The following is a 13,580-nucleotide window of genomic DNA, read 5'->3' as shown; positions in this document are numbered from 1 at the left end:
TTTGTTTGAGCCTAATGCCAAACGAATGGGAATGGAGGTTGGTTCTGCTACCTGCTGTGACCTTGCTCATACAACACTTGCTGAAGTCACAGAGGTTTTGCCTACTTGGAGATCTGCTGCATTCTGGCCAGTGGTGATAGCATCCTGCCCCACACAGACTGGCTCTCAGCAGGCCTGTGGGCTCAGAAATGTCTACATGATCAAGCAGTGGTAGCTGAAAACTCCTGCTTGCTTCACTTCTTGTCCCTGCCCTTCAGCTGGGCGGTAACTTTTCCCTTTTGTGAGTGGAATTAAGGTAGTTGGTTGAACCATGTGAAGTCTGCCATGTGTGCTCACATGCCCATCTCTGTTTGTGGCAAGTGCAGAGAATCCAAGAAGCAGTAATTTCATGTGAGTTCTTGGTAATGATACTGGCACCCATCTGTATGTTGTTGCACTTGGCTATCACTGTTGCTGGCAAAAAGGTCCCTGGGCAGAAGACCTGCAGGCAGGCCCAGGAGCCTGGTGGCAGAAGTGTGCTGCCTGGTCTGAGGAGTCTACCAGCACTCAGGTGGTGGGCAAAATCAGCTCCAGCCCCTCTAGAGTGGTTCCAGGGGAGCCTCCCAGCCAGCTCAATGCTGCAAGCGTGCGCATACTTATTACTGAAATTAATTGCTCTAATGCCAAAGAACAGATGGAATAAGGCATGAGGGAAAAAGAGGAGGGATTATGTGTGTAGATTTGGTTCAGGTTTGCATACTGGTTCTCTCTGCTTGAAGAGCTCTGCAAGTCCATGTGGCTGCTGTCCGTGTTTAGCCAAATGCATGCTGTGTTGGATGGTGGCAGTGAAATGGTTAAGATGCCTTGGCTGAGCTGCTTTAGATATCCAGTGTAGGATGGAATGGGGACCCTTCAAACTGGGACTGATCGTAGCAGTCGGCTTATGTGGACAGAGTCAGTGGGGAGACTTTAATTTCACCCGTGCTCAGGAATGGAAAAGAAATGAAAGCTGGCACATGATTCTGTTTCCACTTATGAAGCACCCATCTGCCTTTTTAAAATTCAATTTATGGGAATGGTGAGTAAGGCTGGACCAGTTCGTAGCTATTAGATCCATGCCATTAACATCCCAGCCGCTTCATTTTATCAATAGCATGCACTGAGCGAGGAGCATCTCTCGTGCAGGATTGGCAGAAATTGATATTAATAAGTGGATCTAATATTCTTAAATTTGTATTCCTTTCCAAGACTCGCAGCGACCCCAGAGGGCAGAAGAAATAATAAGTAAAGGCCTAATTCATTATTTATAACCAGGCAAACCGGGGAAGTAACTCGGGGAGATTACCTGGATAATCCAGCATTAGCATCTTGTTTCAGAGATCTTTATTAGGACTCAGGAGGGGCTCCTGGGAGAGTGGAGGCAGTACAGTAAATTCATAGGCTAGCCTTTGACCCTGTCTAGTGCCCTGGCCTTATAATTTACTTTGGGATGCGCGTGACTCTTAACAGCAAGATAAACACAATTGGCTGAAGGGAGAGCGAAGGAAGCTGGAGAGGCAGTACCATCTTAAGGGACTTGGAATGGATTTCAGAGTAGTTAGGAGCACTGCCTTGGGTACAGCCGTGTACCATGGCTGTCCAGCTGCTGTCTCCTCTCTTTCCATGTTTACAGGGCCAAAATGCACTTGCCAAGATACTGCTTAATCTTTTAGACTCTTTTTTTTTTTTTTAGAATGGAAATAATAACAGCACCTCCCAGAGACCAGGCTCATGAGGTTGATGAGGTGTGATGCTTTGAGGTGAAAACAGATTAGGTCTTGTAGTCCACTCCTGTGTCTTTCTCAGCACAGGGACAATCTAGGCCTTTTGAGAAGCTACTACTTTACTGTCCTGTGCACTGCTTGCTTTTTTGGATGGTGTGTGGATGATGGTGCAGAAGGAGGGAAGGTAAGGGGATGTTTCATGACCAACTGCTGAGCCTCAGGTTGAGAAATATTGTCCTCATTAGCTTTTGATTTCTTGAAGAGGTTTTGAATGGTCTCAGGTTGCAGGAATAAAACCAGCCAGGAGGTCAAAACGGAGGTTTGGCAGGAAGGTATACAAGAGTACTGTGGGACAGAGGCGGAGATGCTCTGTCTGAGATTCCCTGCCCAGTTTTGCAGATATGAAACGTTTGAATAAGTTATAGTGCAAGAACTTCATGCATATTCAGTCTGGATATTGCCTTCAACTCATTCTGCTTTGCTGAGCAGTCCTTTATTGCATAATGGAGCTTGCTTCTGTGTGCTAATGGCAAGGAGGAGGGTGATACACTTCTTGGAAGATTCATGGGGACTCCCCTCTGGATGGCTTTTTGGTTAGGACTGTTATTCATCCTAACCCTCTGCAAAGATAAGTGGCCTGGGCTTGGTTCAGGTACATGGGCAGACAGTTCACACGGGATCAGAACAGGCTGCCAGCAGTTAATAGAGCGGCAGTGCAACTGCTTTGCATTTATATTGTACCTTCCCTCTGAGGATCTTGGCATTCCCAAATATTAACTGATACCCACTAGGCATTTGCCAGATAGGCAAAGTCAATAATCAGCCCACTTCAGATGAGGAAGGCTGGGAGGGAGAGAGGTTTAATGGTTCCATAACAGCTCAGTGGCAGTGCTGGCAATGAAGCCTCCAGATGCCAGTCCCTGGTTCTCATACAGCCTTCTCTGTTTCTTTTCATCTGATTCATCCATCCCTAATACAAAGCAGATCAGATCACCTGCCATGTCTGCATACACAAATCTCCTTTAAACAATAGCTGTCGGTGGGCCTTTTTGTGAAATTATACGTGTGGAAGAAAGAGAGTGCTGCCATCTGGGATCTCATATCACTGTTTCTGGAGATGTGTGGTACAGGATGTTTCCAATTATAAACGAGCTGGAGGCCTGCAGCCTAACAAAAGCAGGTGGAACCTGATCAGCAGCAATGAACAGTTTAAGAAAGGAGAGTTTGCAGGATTATTAACCCCCCTAAAATATTCTGCCTTCCGAAAGGGAAAATAATAATGTCCATAACTGAAATAATTAACAGAAAAACAATTTGCAACACTTAATTAAATGAAAAAGAATATGCAAATGCAAAGTTAAGGCTGCACGAAGGCTTCTGCTCCAGTGCATGCTAAGTATGCGATTTTAACTTTGTTAAATCAAAGCCAAGTTTCTTCCAATTTAGGACAGCGCAGACTCCTCACTGACAGCCCATGTGCCAAGTTTCAAGCACCAGCCATGCTTTCTGGCTGGAGGATTCTTTCATTGTTATTCCCCCCTACCCCAAAATATGTTTTCCATCATCTGTAACTCACGAACAGCTGAAATGCTGTTTTTGAGATGATTCAAAACAGTCTTTAGCTCTGGCAAAGCATTAGCTTGGGAGGCAGTTTTTCAAAAGTGTATTGCAGTGGGCTGGGAAGGAGAAGTGTGCCATAGCCATGCCTGCTGAGGGTGCTGGCAGCTCCTCACGCGCTGAGTTGATCGTCATGTGAACTGTATTATTGCTACACATCGTGCCTGAAATCTGTGGGCGCTGAGCTGCTGCCAGAGCAGCACTGTGATTCCAGATCTACCTGCACCAAGCAGTGCCTAAATTGGTAGGTGTTGATATTGCTGTGCACCAGCTCTGTGCCACTACCTCTGGCCCAGCCGGCCCACATGCTGTGGCAGCACTGTTCATTGCAGCTAAGGCTGAAGTCCAAGAAGAACTCAGCCTTTCCCCTGAAGGGCTGGCATGTGCTAAAAGGTAGGGGATGAAGCCTAACACCTCTCCTGGGGGCTTCAACATGCTGCGTTGTCTGTGAGCTGGCTCTCTGCTTGGACATGCTGAGATGTGCATGGGCCAACTCTGTGATAGTGGAGGGCAAATGAGGCAGGCAGGTGTAGGGATGTCCTGTAACACATCCATAGGTCCATATATGATTATTAAAATTAGGTCGAATTTAATTTTAAAGGTGATAATGAGGTCGTGCATGAAAAGAGCAGGAAGAGGTGCTGCTTGCCATTCAAGCTGAAGTCACAAGCTCCACAAGCTGACGGAAGGAAAAGACAGGAGAACTTTTTAGAGCTGTTTTTGGTATCTTCTCTTCTGGGCTTCCTTTCCAGGGGCACATTTCTGAGCAGTGGATTGACTGTGTGTGTTTTTTGTTACTGACCTACAAATGTCACTTAGTGACATGGAAAATGTCTTAATGATCCTTATTGGGCAGGGAGCATCTTTCGAGGACTTGTTTGCCTTGGGATAAAAACTCAGTGGGGTTCAGATTTGCTTGCTCAGCAGTGAGGAGATGCCATTCAGCACAGGAACGTTTCTATACAAACAGATCTCTGTTGCCAAAGTGTGCCCTGTTCTGAGTTAATAATATTTTAAGCTGGATACACCTCCCTACGTTTGCAGTGGGTGCAGTGCACTGGAGCTGACAGCTCACACAATTTTCCTGGAAAATGCTATTCAGTACAGCCAGGAAGCCATGCTCTGGACTCGTCACTATTTGCTTTGAGAGATGGTTCAGGCCTTTAAACTGGTTCCTGATGTTGCAGATCTCTCTTCATAGTTGCAGCAGCATTCCTTATGTCTGCTACCCTTTAATGCCTGGAATTAGCTGCCAAACAACTTGGTTTAGGGTTAGGATGTGGGAGTACAGGTGTTTGGTGAGGGAGGGCTGAAGAGACAGTGTGAGTGGAGGGCTGGGCATCTTCCAGAATAAGCACAAACCATTCATCTGCTGTTCACTACACCCATACTGCCTTCAGAAGCTGGGGACTGTGGGAGAAAAGTCACACCAGTGTGGGAAGAGGAACGTGAGGTTCTCATGAAGCTCTGTGCATTCTTCTTCGAGAAGGTTAGGAGAGAAATACCCACTGTGGTCCCAGATGCAGAGATTTTCGAGGGAGAGTGCAGCGACAAGGGGGAAGAGAACTCATGAGAATGTGAGGGAAATTTTTTTTGTTTGTTTGTTTTTAACAGCTCATTTGAGTCAATGTGACCCAAAACAGAAGGCTCTGGCTCTAACACAAAATGGCTTATTCCCATGCTGCCAAAATGCATCCTTTTGCTGATGCTATCTACTGCTTCATGGCTCTTTTAAAGGCTGAAATGACAGAGAATTCTCTCCCACTGTATATGATTGCTAGGATGGCAGGCTGTTTGGTAGGCCTAAGCACCATAAGCACAGGTGCTTAGGTAAATATTGCCTCTTCCTTGTCTCAATCAATACCCATGCTGATCGCTTTGCAAATTGGTGTGCCTTGATGAGAGGAGAGGGTGCAGTTAGCTGTTTCGCAGTCATTCTGGAATATCATTGTTTTCTGATTGTTTTGTCTTTATGGGACTCTGGCCCGTATTCTGCTAATAACCCTGAAATTTTAAATAGTTAAATATAGTTGGCCAAATTCTTCCTTGGAGATACCCATGTAGTTCCCATGGCATTGCTGAGAAATAAGAATGCATTTCTGAGGACAAGCTTAAACCCGACAGAGCCATTTCACTCCAGGCATAACACTGTTCAAAGTCAATGGAAGCATGATGTGAGCACATTGTCTTTATATTTTTACAAGTGCTTTTCTATATTCCTTTATTTCCAGGCTAGAATCCAAAAATGCAAATGCCAAAACTGCTGTTTTCTTCTTAACCCTTCTTATCAGCAGGCTGTGGATGCTTGGGGAGTAAAGCCTGGTGACAGCGGGTTGTCACACTGGCAAGATGGGATTGTGTTCAGGACAGAGCAAGTTGAAGAAAGCAAAACGTAGGAAAACTGGCTTGGATTTTTTTAGAGATGCTAAGGTTGCCTTAATGTGCTCCTCCTGAAGTTGGCTTATTTGCTTGACTTCCATAAGAGCGGAGTGAAGCCAGAGTGGAGTGACTTAGCAGAATCTCTCTGTGCTCGTTTATGAGCAGTTAAAACCAGTTTCCTTCCAGGTTAGCTGTCAGGGTTAAGCTGTAAGTACTGGTATCCCCATTCACTTGGCTAAAAACAAAAAGTGCCTGCTTTTCACAGTGTTTAACACAAGATTAGCAAGATTGGGCTGATATAAATAAGAAGTTCTGCAAGGAGAGACACAAAGTAGTGCTTGTCTGCTCCAGTTAGCTTGGGAGGTAGCTAGGCTGGGTCACAGTGACAGTGACAGCTTCCACCCTCCAAATACTGTCTGCATTGCTGAGTTCTCACTGGTCTCTCATGTCTGGGTACTCGGGGCTTTTTGCATAGTTCTTTGTGCTGAGATGTTGTGAGAGCTTTCTGTGGCCACTTGTAAGACAATTCTTACGTCTCTTAGGGAAGCTATAAAAAGGCTCTGGAAGGCTACCAGGATGGAAGCAACCGGGATGGGAGCAATTTGGATTGCTGAGAGGAAGCGGGGTATGGCTTCTCACACCCACGATAAAAATATGTCCAGACTTGGGCTGAGAGCTGTCTGCGTAGATGATAGGGGCATTTTATGCTAACTCCCAGGTCAGCCAGAATCCTGCATACATGCATGTGTTAGTTTTTTTTCCTTTCTTTTGACTCCACTGAGGTATACTGGGAGCTATATTGGGAAAGCATTCTGGTGCCTGTGTGGTTCTGCTGTGAGAGCTGCGTAAGACGAGCGAGCCTGAGATAAGTTGGTGCACTTGGGTATGTACAAAGTGTCTGGGCATGTGCAGCAAGCCCTATTCTTGGCCATTAAAAAGTACTCTTGGCATATTCAGCTGTCTCCCCAGCTACTGGCAAGGTGACAGGAAAATTGGCCAGGCAGATTGCCAACTGGCTTGGTGGCAACATTAATTTAAGACTAATATTCCCTGTCAGGTTTATGTAGAAGCTAGAAATATCTACTTCCTGGGCTCTCCTCATCCGCTTCTGATTGTTTTGCTGCCTCTCTGTGTCCTATTTTCTGTCCATTTAAGGATTGTAACCTGCAGTTCCACAAGACACATGAAAGCACCTTACTCAGCATTCAGACTGATTCAGGTAGCACAGGCCGTGCCCCGGGGGTGTCCCAGTCCCCCTGCGCTGAGGGGCTGGCCATACCTGGACGCCAACAAGGAAGAAACATGAAGCTGAGTTCTGTAGTTCAGCTTTTGAATGTGCAGCTTAAGGGCCATGTGGCTGTGTAGGCTCACTGTGCCTCCAGAAGGCTTTGGACAGAGAGCTCACAGCCTGTGTTAATTGTAGGACCGATGCAGCAGGGGGGTGCACTGAGGCTCTCTTTCTGTAAAATCATCAACTTTTTGTTTTCCCTACCTTGAGAGGTTTCTTAGGTGAGGGGTGGATTCCCACAGGAAGCATCTCAGGCTTCTGACAATGGGCTGCTGAGAGTAGTCAGGATTAGTGCCTGGGCCCTCAGGAACATGGGGACTTGGGCTGAACCCCTCCCTCCTCCGTGAGCTGTCCTGGGGGAGGCGGTGTCCTGCTGAAGCCGTGGTGCTGCTGTGCTTGTCCCATGCAATTTCCATATTATTCAGCCTAAAGGCCTTCACAAAAATGCCAGAGCCGCTCATATGACCTCTTTGCAGTGCATCCCAGAGCTCTACAATCTGATATTAATTACATCGAGGCTCTATATTAAAGCAGAGATTTGCCAAGTTACCATAGGGTTTTCAGTGCTGGATTCATATTAATTTAAAGAGGAACTGAATATTCCCTCAAGCAGCATTGGAAATCTTAACCTCATAAAAACAGAAAGATAGGAATTTTGCTGAATATGCCCTGCCCTGCTGGGAAGCTGTCCTCTACTCGCCTGTGTGAAGTGTGAACCACAAAGAAGGGCTGTCCACATTACTTACTGTTTTCTTAGTCCTTTTTCTTCTCTCTTGCCCTCTCCACATTTAGACTCATCTTCTCTGCCTTTCTGCAGAAACCGTAAAGAGTTTTGGCACCTCCATATGCAGAGCCTGATTCTCTCACCTGGCTGAGCCCAGTGGTTTGTGCTGCTGCCCGCAGTCCTCTTGCACACTGGTCTCTCGTATCACCTCTTGGCCTGTGCAGCCTGGGAGGACCCGGCTGTCAGTCTCATGACTAAGCAGTGAGGTGACTTTGTTAGGGCTTCCCCAGGCCCTGCTCTTGCCCTTGGCCCCAGTGCTGTGGGGACAGGACCTGGCGATTTGGACATTACTCACCTTGGGACTCCAGTAGTGTTTACCCATAGGGAAAAGCTGGTCCTTGCTGCTCCATAGCTCTCCTTAGAGAGCTTCAGATTGGAGAAGTCTGTTTCTCAAGTTAAATATAGAGTAAAGGCACTTAAAGCTTAGTTTCACCCTTAGACTAGGGTCTGTTTTCTTGGTGTTGGTGTGCAGCTGGCCTGGTGAGCATGCAAATGGCCCAGAAGGCAGTGGCCATTGCCTGTATTCCCGAGCTGCACTGTGTTGGTGGCAATTCCAAGCTGCACTAAATTTCATTTCACTTATATCTACAAAAGCTGATGCAGTCAAATAAAGCTGTTCTGACAGCAACATTTAATAACCCTGCTGCTTGCAAAACCACAGACTCGCTGACAATGGATGTTTTTTTAGAAAGCTGAATTTTTACTGTCTTAGAACTAGATTTACAACCCAACCATCTATTGAGTACCTGTGTACACAGACGACTACAAAAGGCAGCGAGGGAGAGCAGGGAGGGGAGAACTGTTGCCCATTCCAACAGACCAGCAGGAAGAGGCAGCAGCTTTTGTACATCTTGGCACATCTGAGGTCACCATGTGGTTAACTCTGTCCTGGGCGTGAGGAGGCGAGCAGTGAGGGGAAGCCAAGCCAGGACATCTCTCCTCTCTCAGCTCTTCTGTTTCCTCTGCTGTGGGAGGAAGGACAGGATACATGTTGCAGCTGTGCAAAGTCCAACAGGCTCTTCATCCTCACAGCGCCTTGCTCTGTCCCTACAGCAGCCTCAACCCCTGCCACATTGACTCCAGTGAGGAGGGTGGAAATGGCCAGTAGCGGGGATATTTTTATGATGGGATGTAAGTCCCTAAGGTGCCTTAGGCACTGGAGTCACTTGAGAGGGTCACAGTGCATCAGGGCCCGTTGCTGGGCTAATAATGAGAGATCTGCATCTCATTCCTCCCCTGTGATTTTAGGAAACTAATAGCAGGGAGGAATTTTGGTGCTCATTGCCTTGTTTCTCTTCTCTCTTCTGTTTTAGGCTGGGTATAGCCACCCTCATTCCTGCCTGAACAGATTAGGTGCTGTCACCACACAGTTGCATCCCTCCCTCGAGGTGGCTGTTTCAGTGATTCACGCCAGCCCAGAGGGCTGCCTGCTTCTCATCTCATCAATTTGATGGAAGGAGGCAGTTGAACTCGTTGTTCATAGGATTACGAGGATGCCTGTCACAGCCTGCATGGCAGAAAGCTGTATTTGTAATTAATATCTGCACCAATGGCCTACCAGTTAGTCATCTCTCATTATCGTATGGGGATTCTCTTCTGCAGATTCGCTGGCTGGGTCCATCCTTGTTCTGGTAGCCAACAGCCACTACGGTGGGCAGCAGCTGTCCTTCCAGCTCCTGGGCTCAGGCAGCAGTGTTAGGTGAGCTGCACTCCAAGGAAGTGTTCCTCCTATGGCTGAATGAGCTGCCACTGCTCCTGTAGCCCCCATTGCATTGCAGTCATGTTTCTCCTGTGTGTGACTGCAGCCTAGGGCTCGGGAGCTCCATGCCATTCTACCAGGAGGCTGTGGTCGGGGGGGATAAGCTCTCCTCAGTGGATTTTTTCATGCCTTGTAAGCAAAGTGTCATCACAGCAGTTCAGTACACACCTCTGCCTGCTCGGCAGCCTCTTGCTTTGAGAGGGCTTCTCTTCTCCCAGTCACTTCTATGGCTCCTCCTTATGCTGGGCTTTGGCTTGAACTGAGGGAAGCACTTTCTGTGGGCTTACGAAAAGTGTTTGCTGCTCTGGGATTTCAGGGGAGCTCAGCAATGTGGAGATGGGATGTGAGGCCTTACGTGGAGTTCTAGGACAAATCTTCCATAGGAATAGCCATGAGGAAAGCATTTGTCAGTTAGTTGGGTCAGAATCACTGCAAAAGCTGAAGGCTCTAGTCATTAGAGGCGAGTGAGGGACAGCACTAGGGAGAGGAGGAAAAGCACAGCCAAACTTCCTGCAGGGTAGGGTGGCAGCTTGACAACAGGTACTACAACAAGGTTCTTGTCGTGGTCTCAGACATGTCACCATTCTCAACCAACCCCTCTGTGCTTGTTTTCCCATCTCCCTGTCCTCTCCATTTAGACTGAGTACTTGAGGACAGCAGTCTTGTCTTTCTATTTTGAAAACACTTAATACATTCTTGGTGTTGAGTAAATTACTGCTATTGTTGCATTAATTAGCTCAGGGCCCCCTTGCATGCGCAAGACCAGATCATTATAACAGTTGGTTGATAGTGCAGTAGCACATTAATTTGGGCTCTCCAGCAAAGCTGTGGGCCTGCTGTGCCGGAGGCTGCGGGCAGGCAGGAGGGGTATGGCTGGAGGTGACTGTCAGGGAAAGGGCTGATGGCAGCAAGTGCTCCTTCCCCCTTGGCTGAGGTCGATTAGCCAACGTGAGGGAGCCCCAAACCCACATCTGTGTGCCCAGAGAGGCGGTGGGCTCACTTCCCCTGGAGCTACTCAAAAAACACATAGATGTGGTACTTAGGGATGTGGTTCAGTGAGCAGTACTGGTGGTAGGTGCAGGGTTGGACAAGGCGGTCTTACAGGTCGTTTCTAACCTTAATGATTCTATGAGCGCACAGTTTGGTCTGAAGGATTGATATGACGTGCCTGAGATGACATGGGAGTAAGCCCAAAGAATTTTGTTGCCCAGTCTTGTGTTTTAAGCACACAGTCTCGCTCCCCAGGACACTTGGATCCAGTAGGAAGCACGGCAGATGGAGCCAAGCAGCAGGTCCAGCTCCAGCTGGCAGGCAGGGAAAGGGCGAAGCGGCAGCACCAGTGACCTTGCTGATTTATTCATTAGACAGCGCTTAGAAGAAGGGGAGGATTGATTTGTCTGTCAAATGCAACACCAAACCATGCGGCCTGCAAGGGGAGGACTAATTGTGCTGCTGACACCGAGGCCAGTCTGACTTGCGCAGTCAAGCACCTTTTTATTACGTTTTGCTGCTAGTCAGCCCTTCTTCTTTTCATCTGTCCTATTATCTTGGCAATTTATTGATGTGAAACTGAATTTAAGTGGTTATTCTGCCTGTGAAAATGAGGAGGAAAACAGTTGATATTGAACGCGGTGAAATGTTGGATTAGTCTCTGCGTTACTGTTATTTGGAACCAGTTTGAAGCCACCTGGCTGTGCAAGCCACAGTAGCACCTCTCTGGCAGCAAAATGCCTTCAGGAGGCTGAGTCCCTTGTTCAAAAGCACTTTGTGAACTCTTAGGAAAAGTGTCCCAAAGTGCTCGTGATGATGTAGGCTCTTGATTCTTAATTTCAAAGGATTCTTGAATGCACCAAACTTCCTGCCTGCTGCTGAAATCACTGTTGGAACAGCTATTCAGTTTTTATTTCATTAAAAAAAAACAACCCAAAACAGCCTTTCTGTAAATGCACTGTGGTCACTCTGAGGCTGCCGTTCTTGAAGACAAGCAAGGGACAAATTTAAATGGCCTGTTTTTTTCTGAGCTGCGCAGGCATTGACAAGTCTACATACCATGGTGCTGAGCAGACGTGTTCCTGGCTGGGCTGCAGCGTGGGGCAGACGTGAGCTCATGGCCCGTGATACATCACACAGACATGCTGTGAGTTCACATCCTTGGCATGAAGCACCGGGTGCTCTCCCAGAGCTCTGGCTGCGGCCCTTGTTGGTTGGCAGGAGGAGCCCTGCTGGGGCTGCCTGCAGTCCTGTGCCTGGCCGTGGAGCAGCCCTGCTGCCAGTGGTGGTCTGCACTGAGTCTTCCAACCAAGGCACACGAGGGCACTGGCTCTGCCTATGCTGCCCGTAACTAAATGCAGAGCAAGCTGCTCTTGGACCGCGTGTTGGCACGGGTGGTATCGCTGTGTTATCCTTCCTACAGACACATGACCAGTCATGTAATTGATGAAGTCAGCTTTCCTTTTTCAAACGGCGTTGTGTCTTGCCTGGCAGCTTCACCTGCACTCCCGCAGAAGGGTTTGGCCTCTTCCCCAGTGAGCTGAAGAGGCTTCAGTTCATGCGGGATACTTTTGTATACAAAAGTTCTTTTGTTCAGTCCTGGATGGCTCCTCCTAATGGTTCTTAATCCAAGCCTGGCTGGCAATCTTTAAGGGTCATTACAGTCATTTGAAAGATTTCCAATGACTGCAATGGGTGCTGAGTCAAGCCTGCACCGAGGGCACAGAGGAATTCATTGTCTTTACTAATTTGATTCTTGGATTCTCCCCCACTGCTCTGCTAAATGGACCTCAGCCCTGATCTTGAAGCAAGCACTTTGCAGAAATTTACACCCCTGCAGGCATAGAATAGCTCCTCCATTCACTTGCAGCATCTCCTTCCTTTGCAATTTCTGTTCCTCCTCCACAGTTTTTGCAGGCTGTTCATCCTCTAGTTGTGACGTGTGCCTCTCCTCCCCTGCTCTAGCTCCATCAGGCAGTAAACGTGATTCCATCTTGTGTTGCGAAAATAATCAGCTTTTAATTATCTAAAGGAAAGGGGTTTGTAAAAGCCCTTCAAAGCCCGGTGTCTTTGAGTCGTGTTGCAAAAGAAAGGCAACGTGAGCCTGGTGGTTTGTGTGTTCACAGCAAGCTGTTCCTTTAAGCCACATATTACACCCTCCACCAGCATTTAGCCATGAACGAAAATGCAGCTGAGTGATTCCTGGGCTGTTCTGAAAGCAAAGAAGGATTAATTTCAGCACAAACTGAATGCCTTCCTCCCAGTTCCTTTCATCCCCACAGAGATAAATTGGGGATACTCTCAGCATGAGGGCAACGCAGTTGGAAAGCCAACTGTTCTGCAGTGAGATTTCAGAAAATCTCGTGGATTTGGTGCAGAGTACATCAGTGAAAGTAGTCAACTGCCTCCCAAAGGGTGAACCCCATCCCGGATCAGAGAGATGCTGTTTGCAGTTAGATTTGCTGCTTTCTGTCTCGCTGTACTACTTTGGGGATTTTATAGGGGCTAATGAATCAAGGACTCAACTTACCACCCTTAAGACTTCCTTTTCGCTATGATGCCCCTGTGAAACAACAACAGCAAGGGCTGCGAGAGATCTCTTGATGTCTTATCCATAGTGTGAGAATTGAATGTTGTTTCTGCATCAGAACAAAATAAGAATTTTGTTAACTTCATGGTCTTTACCGTTTGGGGTTTTTGTTTTATAGTTCGTTTCAGGGGCCTTACTACTTTATCAGAGTTCTATAAGTTAAAGTAATATGTATGTATATATATGTATAGCCAACATTGAGAATATATGTCACACATTGCAACAGTATTCTGCCAATTTAAAAAAGAACAATTCACTACATGATACGGGGAATGCCTGGAGAAGATCGGACATCTCCCCTCCCCTCCGTACTCTTTGTTTAACAAGAATTCCAAGCAAATCACCATATCAATAGGACAAGAAGAGCACTGAGACACCTTGGAAGCAACAGGATGGCAACTGACTATGTCACACATTGCAACAGTATTCTG

This window comes from Meleagris gallopavo, chromosome 12 (assembly GCF_000146605.3).
Source record: "Meleagris gallopavo isolate NT-WF06-2002-E0010 breed Aviagen turkey brand Nicholas breeding stock chromosome 12, Turkey_5.1, whole genome shotgun sequence".
NCBI classification, from domain to species: domain Eukaryota; kingdom Metazoa; phylum Chordata; class Aves; order Galliformes; family Phasianidae; genus Meleagris; species Meleagris gallopavo.
Note: the sequence above shows the minus strand (reverse complement) of the source record.